Consider the following 10,659-nt stretch of genomic DNA (forward strand, 5'->3'; position numbering starts at 1 on the left):
GCAAATGACTTTAATACAGCAAATAGAAATAAACATGTAGAACTGTTAAACATATTGCGTCATTAGCAAATGTACATGGCCATGAAAGGTGTAAGGGTTTATAATGAGAAACATGAGACATTACAATGAGAAACATGAGACATTCTTATTAGTATAAAAGGATTCCTATGGAAAGGCTAAGATTGAAAAGTGTTTGGAGAGAGGTACTGTTCAAATTGAGAAAATTCCTTCAGCATAAAAAGACAGATTTTCTATTATGTTAAAACACTAGAGGGAATGGCAAAAAAATACGACAATAGATGTTAGGGTAAAGATATACCAAGCAGTATTACAGTAATTACTAACATTCGAAACAATGTAATGAAATATAAAGCACCGCGGAAAAGATAAAACGGATTTTGAGCAAAGTGAAAAATCTATTTTTGGGTGAGGTAGCCATGTCGTCCTGATGGAAGTTCCTAAAAGGTAACTTCCTAGGGTATATTTGACTACAGTGATATTCCCAGAGAATTTTACCTTAAGGTATCCAGAATTCTAACTCCTGGAGCGAATATCCCTAAATAATCTCACAGGGATATCGCATAATATCAGAGGACGTATTCTTGACACGTCACGTAGCTATCTTCACCCCAAACAGTATTAACGCTTCGAGGGGTTACAGTGACAAGAATCTGAAACGAGAGTGAAAAGAGAGCCGCTCATAAGGCATCTCTCCTATTCCATTTCCAGTGTGTATCTGATGAAGGTGGTAGCGCCCTCTTTATTCCTTGTAGCGATATACGAGGTGCTACAGATACTGTATTATAGGGAGGGGTCAATAAGCCCTTTTACAATAAAAGGAAGGGCGGGTCCATCAGGACGACATGGCTACCTCACCCAAAAATAGATTTTTCGCTTCGCTCAAAATCCGTATTTTGGGCTCAGGCCATGTCGTCCTGATGGAAGTTTACCAGAGCATTACTGTATCTGTGGATTCTCAATCGGTGCCATACTCTCAAGAAAGTATTTTCCTGGTCCATCTAGACCTAGAGACCTATGATGTTACCGTCATACATCATTTCATCTAAGCATGAACTATGTTAGTGCTTCCTGCCCCCTACAGGGAAGAGTCGTACTAGACTCTGGAAAAAGTCTCGAGGAGTACATAATAACTATGGATGACAAAATGACAAGCTTGTATAGTGGTCTCGCCCTATACATTATAAAGCAAAGTTTGTATAAGAGTCACCAATGTCAGTATGAATTTGTGACACCTTCCCCAATGTGACTACTCTTATTAACTATTGGATAACGGTTGTATCCGCATAGGAACAAATTTTGCCTCTCTGTCACTATCCTGTTAGGGTACCACGTCAACCCTTCCTAAGGAAGGGTTAAGGTGAGTGGACTTTTGCTTGAATCAGGGAACAATCTTAAAAGACATACCATGATAAAAATATCCATATTTTAATCTTAATGCTCTGTACATTTCTAATAAAATGAGTGTGGGCGAATAAGATGCAGGGTTCACTATGAACTAGTTTATTAAGATTTAATAAATGTACATATCAGATCAACATTTATAAAATTATAAAATGTGGATGATATGCGTTAAAGCGTAAAGAAAAAACGGTCAACAGAAAATATTGTTTCGTCTACTAGGAAACAGATTTGCCACTTCAATTGAATTATTAATAATAATGATACAGTCTGTATACTGTTTGTTTACACTAACGTAAGAAGCGCTTGGCACAAGTGTCCGTATTATGCTATAGTTCACCGACGTCAATGGAACAGTTCGTAAGGACACTTTCGTGGCTTATTGCTCAGTGTGTAGTAACATACAGTGACTACACACGCACCCTTTTAATTAATCATCCCAAATTACTTACACTGTTCCTCGCAGATTTAAAACAGAAGGTTAAAGAATTCTACCTGCTGCTACCACAGACCTCTTAAGTTGCTCCACTTGCTTCGCATAGTGCATAAAGAACGCCTTGGATGACTACCAGTCGGTGTACGAACAAGGATGTTCAAAGTCCATATAATTAAAGAAATTTTATGGAAGAGGCAAACTTTCCTCGGATCATGACTAACGGGTGTACTGTCTGGATCCGTTCTGCGAATAACACGGGTGATTTTCGCCCTAAGTTATAGATAACTTTGAACCCAGGGTTTCTCTTCTGAACAGCTGTCCTCCCATAAAGTCTGAAGTTCTATGAAGATAGACCTTTAGACACTCCACTGGACATAGAGATGCATTTTCCTTCAGAGGGCAGATTCTCTAGGGACCCCACCCGTTGGTGGGTAGCTTGTTCCTGGTAAGAAAAGTTGGGTCTGGAAATAGATTCAGTTCTCCCTCCAAGAACTGGACGTGGCCTTCCTCTCTAGAGAGAGCCACTATTTCACTAACTCTGGCCCCCAAGGCGAGTACAAGCAGAAATATGACTAAATTCAAAACCTTCTAAGCATATTCCTCATTGTTCGTTATTTATACACAATGAAGAATCATATCTAATGACCATGCAAAGGGTCTTTGGAGGCACTGAAGGGTTAAGTCTAGCATGGGCCTTTGTAGTTCATTAAGAACGTCGTTATAAAGGTCGACCTGTAAGGCATATGGTATCTGACTTGTCAAGGCAGGCTTGAACAATAGAATTATGTTGGCTGCTAAACCTTGCTCATGAAGGTGAATGATGAATGATGAATAGGAATCTGTCGAGATTTCTTTTGGTTTCTTTGCCTTGACAAAGGATATCTGTTTCTTCCCTGAAGCCTCATAATGTCTTCTGGTTTGCTCCAAAAGTCTAAACTGACTTTTAACACCGAATCTTTTTCTCATCGCTAAGGAGAGAAAATCATGAGATGTAGGTTCCGTGTTTTCTGTGATGAAGCGAAGACAGTCTACTTCTGTACTCGCTGAGACAGGGATGGATTAGGTAGTGGTACGAATTTTAGTCTTAGTTCCAATGCCAGAGGGAACCACACACTATTTGGCCACTTGTGGGCCACTATTGCTGCTTTCCCTTTGAAGGATCTCAGCTTATCAAGGACCTTCAAAAGGAGGTTGTGCGGAGGGAACAGATAAATACTGGACCATCTGTTCCAGTCCAGGGACATAGCGTCCACAGCCTCCGATAGCAGATCCTCATATGGGGACATGTAACGATCTATTTTCTTGTTGTCTTTCGTCGCAAAGAGGTCTATCTGCAGCTCCGGGAATTGACTCGAGATGAAGGAGAACGATCCTGCGTCAAGGGACCATTCTGACTCTATAGGTGTAAACCTGGATAGAGCGTCCGCCGTCACATTGTGGAACCCTTGAATGTGAACTGCTGACAGGTGCCATTTCTTCCTTTCCGCCAAACGGAATATGGCCAACATCACTTGGTTGATTTGAGGTGACCTCGACCCTTGTCGATTCAGGCCTCTCACTATCACCTCGCTGTCTAGAACCAGTCTTATGTGGGTCGAGCGGCGAGGAGATACTTTCTTTAGTGTCAGAAGGACTGCCATGGCTTCTAGAAAGTTGATGTGAAATGACTTGAAAAGATTGGACCAAGCTCCTTGGACTCTCATCTGATGAGAGTGACCTCCCCAGCCTTCCTTTGAAGCGTCTGTGTGGATAGTTACTGACGGGGGAGGCGGTTGAAGAAGTGTTGATTTCTTCAATTGCTTGGCATTGGACCACGGCTTGAGAAGCGTTCGCAGTCGAGTCAGTAGTGGTCTTATTAGATCTCTTCGCGGGTTTGATGCGTATTTTCTCCAGACTCCTGTTGCATCCTTTAGCTGTGCTCTTAGCACTGGATCTGTTATCAAAGCAAACTGTAGAGAGCCCAGCACTCTCTTCTGTTCGCGTCTTGATATCCATTTGGATTTCAATAGTCTCTTGACAGATCCTGCTATTTCTTTCCTCTTCTTACCAGGAATGGAAAGTCGATGTGACTCCAAATTCCAGTGGATTCCCAACCACTGAAATTTTTGAGCTGGAGAAAGTCGAGACTTTTTTATGTTGATCTTGAATCCCAGATGTTCCAGGAACTGGATCACTATCTTAGAAGCTTGCATGCATTCTGTCCTGGATGCTGCCCACACCAGCCAGTCGTCCAAGTAGGCTACTACTGTACTTGGACCCCCTTTAGGCGTAATTGATGGACGGCTGCGTTCGTAAGCTTCATGAAAATCCTTGGGGCTATGTTTAGCCCGAAAGGCATGGCTCTGAAGGCGTAAAGTTTTCTATGTAACTTGAAGCCTAGGTAGGAGGAGAGGTGATGATTAATTGGAACGTGCCTATAAGCGTCAGACAAGTCTATAGAGATAGTATATGGCCTTCTAGGCAGCAGGGTCCTTATGTGTTGAAGCGTGAGCATTCTGAACTTGTAGTTAACTATGAACTTGTTGAGTGGCGACAAGTCTAGAATGACTCTGAGTTTTACTGAGTCCTTCTTAGGAACACAAAACAGCCTTCCTTAGAATTTTATGGACTTAACTTTCCGGATTACTCTTTTGTCTAAGAGCTCTCGGACATATTCTTCCAGATTGGGGGTTGAGTGTTGGAAGAATTGATGAAATTGAGGTGGAGGAATGCTCCAGCTCCAACCTAGTCCATTCTTTATTAGGCTGTGGGCCCAGGGATCGAAGGTCCAGCGATCCTTAAATAGCTGTAGTCTCCCTCCTACTGGAAGTATCTCACTTCTGCTGTTGTGGACCTGAGGCCTTGCCTCCTTGACCGCGTCCTCCCCTGGATCCCCTTCCTCTTGAAGGGCGTCTAGAAGAACCTCTAGCTGTTCCTCTAGTTTTCGAACTTAAGGAAGAAGTCTGCCTTTCGAAGGCTGGGTTAAAAACTGGCGACTGTGTCGCCACTTGTTGAGGTACCAGCTGGTACGTGGTTGGAGGTTGTGCCACTATCTGAGGCACCACGGTCACAGGAAGTTGTCATTGTTGTTGCTGTCGGTAGGGTTTAGCCGGCCGAGAGGATGGCCTAAGCCTTTTTGTCGTCGTCTTGGTTTGGGGACCCTCATCCGGATAAGACTTTCTCTTAAGACCTAAGCCCCACTTTTTGAGAAGGTTCCTATTCTCTGTGGCGGCCTTGTCTACTACCTCTTTAACCACTTCGTTGGGAAAGAGGTCTTTACCCCAGATACGAGAGGAGATCAGTTTCCTCGGTTCGTGCCTCACCACAGCCGAGGCGAACACGAACTCTCTACAGGCTCTTCTAGCTTTAATAAAGCTATAGAGATCCTTCGTAACTGTGCCCAGATGGGTTTTGGTCCCTACCATGAACATGCCCTGGTTCTTGGGGTCACTTGCCATCGTTTCTAATGTCGTTTGCAACGACATCGATGCGGCAAGTCTTTCCTTCATCTCTTGCTCTCTACGCAAGAGAACCTCTGACAGTTTTGGAAGTTCCTCACCAAACTGACGTTCAGCGATATCAGCTTCCAGCTTCCCGACTGAGAAGGTAAGGTGTACGTCCTTCCAGTTTTCTTGGTCCAAGGGCAAGGTCAGAGATAACGGCTTGCACTCCTCCAAGGAGGGGCATGGTTTTCCCGCCTCCACCGCCTTCAAGGCTGCCTTATATCCCTTTTCCATGAAGGGAAAGGCTCTGGTAGGAGAGGCCACAAAGGAGGGAAGCTTCTTACTCAAGGCTGGCACCTTTGAGTTAGTGAAGCCCCTCTCTTTCGTCAAGCTCGCTAGTAACGCCTGAGCTTTACTATGGTAAAAAACTATGACCTCCTTCGGCTCCGTCTCCTCCTTTGAGGCTGGCTCCTTCCTAAGACGGACATAGCAGTCCGGATAAGAATCTTTGTTGGGCCAAAATTCCACCTCTTCCAGGAGCCTGGGACAGCTCCTCCTCCTGACCTTCTCCTAGAAGGTCCTTCTCAGTAGAATCCGACACCTCCGACATCTTATCGTCCAATTGGATGTCTTGAAGGGTGGCCGAGACTTCAGAATCTACCGGATTCTGGGCGGTTGGTATCTCCACCTGAGGCTGAGGGATGAGTGCATCAGCCGATGCTTTAGGGAAAAGGTAGGCCCTCATCTTCTCATTTGGAAGGTAGGGGCCTGAGGTGTTTTTCCTGAAAACCTCTCACCCAGGTTCGTAACTTTTCCCTAGCAGCATCCCTTGACATTGTCGACTTAGGGTCGTCAAAAGCCTCGGTAATCAGGTTAGAGCATACAGTGCAAACCTGAGGGTCCCAATACCGGAGATCACCTCTGGAGGCTGCGCATGCTGCATGCTTCCTGCAAAGCTAATGTCCACAGAAGTTCTTACTGCGGACATTACAGAACACACTCCCGCACTTCGGATGGTCCTCCTGTAAAGAGAAAAAAAATCCATGAGTATCAAGTGAAGGCTCTTCACCTATATTAAAACATGTAGCTTATATAGAAAAGCTATAAAAGAAAGAAGGAAAGACACATACTTGTATTTCCTGTCCAGTCAATTGCTGTAACCTCCCAAGATATTAAAACTAAGGCTAATTCTATTCTAGAATACCTTATATAATTTCCTAAACGGAAATTTAAGGTGTAGTTCACACCTTAAAATAAAGTTTTAATATACGGGATAAAATGAATACAGAAAGAACTCACTTTCTATATATTGTACAGTCCCAACAAAAGGCTGTACAAGATAACATTAAGTATGTTGAAGAACTTTAGTGTTATCACAAACTCTGTACTTCAGTTTTACTAATGCAGTGTATACTACACTACAAATATAGTAACTACTGTACATCGCATGCTGTTGTGCCAGCCGGCATTACACCTGTATAGTTCAAAGATATACTACCTTTAACTAATAGGAGGCAGGCCACTGGTTCGCAAATGTGTGCCGGCCGACAGCTGTATTTCCACTGTCGGCAGGCAAAGGTAGCAATACCCATGCCCGCCAGCAGTGGCTTAGAACCAGAGAACCTCCCCCTGTCCGGCTGTCGGTTGTTAAGCCGGCAGCCGGGCTAGGGGTACAACACAATAGTCAGAGAAACAGTATGGATGTAAGGTTAAAAGGCGGCATTGCCATACGACCTTCCATCCAGAAAGAGTGAACTTATGGAAGGGGAGAATGTAGCATTCAGGCTTCCAAGGAATCCATAGCCTGCCGGACTCTACCGGCGGACATGGAAGGGAGACCAAGGGAGGTCTAGGGTTCACTCTGCAACGAACAAGGGGCCTCTGCCGGCCGACACGTAATTGCCGGCCGGCAGAGAGCTGAGCTGGTCCTCCATCCTAACCTACACTAGGTCCGGAAGTAGGACTGCGGCCAAAAGAAAGAAGAGGGGGGGGGGAGGGATAAGGGTCCTATAAACTTCGTTCTAGCAAGAGAGACACTCAGCAGTTAGGGAAGCTCATCCTAATCTAGAGTTGTCTATTAGGGAGGAAGACTGGCAATACTTGCTATCCTCCTCCCAACCAGAACAAAGTTAGGTGAAGTTATTTCGCCGGGCAACAGAGAAAACTCATTCTCCAGCCCGAGAAAAACAACACAGGACAGTCTGCTAGACCACTAGAGGAAGGAATCATCTCGTACAGAATCCTTCAGACGTGGACTAGGGAAGCAAAGCTTCCTGTATCCGCCCCTAACCTAGCAAAGGAGACTCATTCTCTATGATAGGAAGAGGCAGACCACAGACTAGAAACTCAGATGTTCTGCCCAAACCAAAAAAAACCAGTCACTCTGGTTATCAGGTCAGGACAGACATATCCTAGTATAGTTATACCTGAATTATTATACAGATAGAACCGCTAGGATTAAGCCTAAGGCTTACTCAGAGGGAGAGAGGGATTGAACTTAGCCTCCGGAGGAGAAAAGAACAATTGGGGATGTGCGAAAGTATACTACTGTACCTAGGTTACTAGCCTAGGTGCGATGAGAATCGATTACCTAACTCACCGAAACTCTCTCGTATACAATCTTGGAAAGAACATTCAACAATATCTTACATGTATAAAATATTTGCCTATAGCTTCAAAAATATAACACTCGGAAAAACTTATATCATGCATGAAAGTACTAAGGCCAGGCGCCTAAGCTACTAAGCCTCGCAAAGGGCAAGATCGGTTACCTAAATCACCGAATTATAAACTAATGGCATCATATAAGCATTCCTAGAGGAGCTAAATAGCTAGATTATTAAAGCATAACAAACCGGGAACGTCGCTCTAGCTAACTAAATGACCCCTATATAGAGAGCGATGGCATCCAGGATGCCTCTGGTAGGCAACAGCTCTTGTTTTTACGTTAATATCACTTTTGATTTAATTCAAAACGACAAGAGCTTACATTTATACCAGTAAAGATAATACTCAACTTTCCAGAGGCAGAAGAGGCCGGAGAAGTCATCAAAATGTTGAATTAAATCCAAAATAACGAGAGAACACAAGGGAAAACACCGAGTAGTAGAGCTACACGAAAAGGAATATAGAGGGCGCTACCGCCTTCATCAGATACACACTGGAAATGGAATAGGAGAGATGCCTTAGGAGCGGCTCTCTTTTCACTCTCGTTTCAGATTCTTGTCACAGTAACCCCTCGAAGCGTTAGTACTGTTCGGGGTGAATATAGCTATGTGACGTGTCAAGAATACGTCCTCTGATATTATGCGATATACCTGTGAGATTATTTAGGGATATTCGCTCCAGGAGTTAGAATTCTGGATACCTTAGGGTAAAATTCTCTGGGAATATCACTGTAGTCAAATATACCCTAGGAAGCTACCTTTTAGGAACTTCCATCAGGACGACATGGCCTGAGCCCAAAAAAGCTATGCAAGAAGGAATGCTGATAAGAAAATTCCTTCTACTCAAAAGGATACTTTACTTGGGAATGTTCGTCGAGGCAAGAGAATGAAATGCACTATACGAAGAACAGCATATTATAGTGAAGACGAAGATACAAGAAAACTCCCTCAACAGATAAAGAATGTTTGCCTTAGCAACTGGAAGACAAGAGAAACATTGATGTTGGAATTGTGCATGAACATAATATGGAAGACAACGTTTCCCCTGTCTGAATATGGATGATACAACGAGGCAATAAAAAGATGCATGAAAAGCTGACCACTTGTAGGATGAAACTCTGAACCATGTCTGTGGCTAGCCAGCCAGAAAGAAGGCTCAAAGAACCAGGAACTAAGAAATGATTGGAAGTGGAATACTGAATGTTGTTATTTACGAAGTTTGTCAAGATACGTTTTTCTATATTGGTATGCTTCGTGACTCTCACTTTACTGCCAACTTTTGCTATGCAATTGTAGATTTTACGATGTACTTGCAACTTAAGGTTGGAACTTGAAAATTTGCACATTTTTATTTTTCCTCTTTCCCGTTGAGTTATAGTGATGTAATTTTTCCATCTCATGTGGTATATTCTTATTTTAACTGACGCTTCTTTCGCTGTTTATAATTGGGATATTGGCTGTCACAAAGGCTTTCTTTTCCCCCTTCTCATCAGTAGCAGAAAATTGAATTTTTATCTCTATAAATTTCTTTTAAAAGCTTCTGATATGTTTTTTCAACTGTTGAGTAAAATTTAGTCGTCCGCCTACACTACCAGGATATCTAAAACGAGGAAGCTGAGTCGTAACTGGTGATGAACCTGTAAAAAGGAAAAAACAAAATAAAGTTATTTATAGAAAACAAACTCACTTCAATGTGTGATGATTCAGCCTCAAACTCCCCTGAATATATTGACTAAGATATAGTTCCCAAGTATACTTCCTGGTCTGACCTTACATAGTGCAGATTGAATGAAAATAAATAAATCGAAGTTTTTACTATTTTGTAAAAATAATGTAATGAAGATAATCACATGCTTCTAAAGAAAAACCATTGCTATATCAGTATGTACTCGGCCCCATGTTATACTAATTGAATGAATACCACCTCGGCTTATAACAGAGAATTTTGTTAAAATACTTCCAATTCCATTTATGAAAAATCACAAGTTTAAAAGTAATTTGTCCTTTAATAAGACACTCGTTTGTATTCATGTAGGAATAAATATCAAGCTTATCCAGTAGCATAATATTTTCTTTTGTTCTAAAAGATAATTACTATGGCACAAGAAACCAACATTTCGTTTACAAAAACTAACACTTAAATGAAAGACTATTTCAACCTCATTAAATAAACTCTTGAAGTATCCTTGCAATTTAAGCTTCAGCGTCAAAACGTCATTAAGATATGAGTACATGTTATATATTTTTGTGAGAATAAGACTACAACCCTAGTTGTAAAAACAGGATGCTATAAGCACAGGGGCTCCAACAGGGAAAATAGCCCAGTGAGGAAAGGAAACATGGTAAAATAAAACATTTTAAGAACGGTAACATCAAAATAAATATCTCCTATATAAACTACAAAATCTTTCACAAAACAAGAGGAAGGGAAATAAGATAGAACAGTATTCCCAAGTGTACCCTCAAGCAAGAGAACTCTAACCCAAGACTGTGGAAGACCATGGTACAGAGGCTATAGCACAATCCAAGACTAGTGAACAATGGTTTGATTTTGGCGTGTCCTTCTCCTAAAATAGCTGATTACCATAGCTAGTCTCTCTTCTACCCTTACCAAGAGGAAAGTGGCCACTGAACAATTATAGTGCAGTAGTTAACCCCTTGGGTCAAGAAGAATTGTTTGGTGTTGTCAGTTGTATGAGGACAGAGGAGAATGTGT

At 42.4% G+C, this 10,659-nt stretch overlaps 1 long non-coding RNA gene across 1 annotated transcript in view; it reads right to left on the reverse strand.

The window, feature by feature from the left end:
- Window positions 1-8,993: 8,993 nt before the first annotated feature.
- Window positions 8,994-10,659, reverse strand: part of LOC137617895 (uncharacterized) — a 20,825-nt gene continuing 19,159 nt past the window's right edge. The window contains exon 3 of the long non-coding RNA XR_011039692.1: window positions 8,994-9,580. This is a non-coding gene — a long non-coding RNA (uncharacterized lncRNA). The remainder of the gene's footprint in view (window positions 9,581-10,659) is intronic.

Source organism: Palaemon carinicauda, chromosome 24, assembly GCF_036898095.1.
Source record: "Palaemon carinicauda isolate YSFRI2023 chromosome 24, ASM3689809v2, whole genome shotgun sequence".
In the NCBI taxonomy this organism is placed as follows: domain Eukaryota; kingdom Metazoa; phylum Arthropoda; class Malacostraca; order Decapoda; family Palaemonidae; genus Palaemon; species Palaemon carinicauda.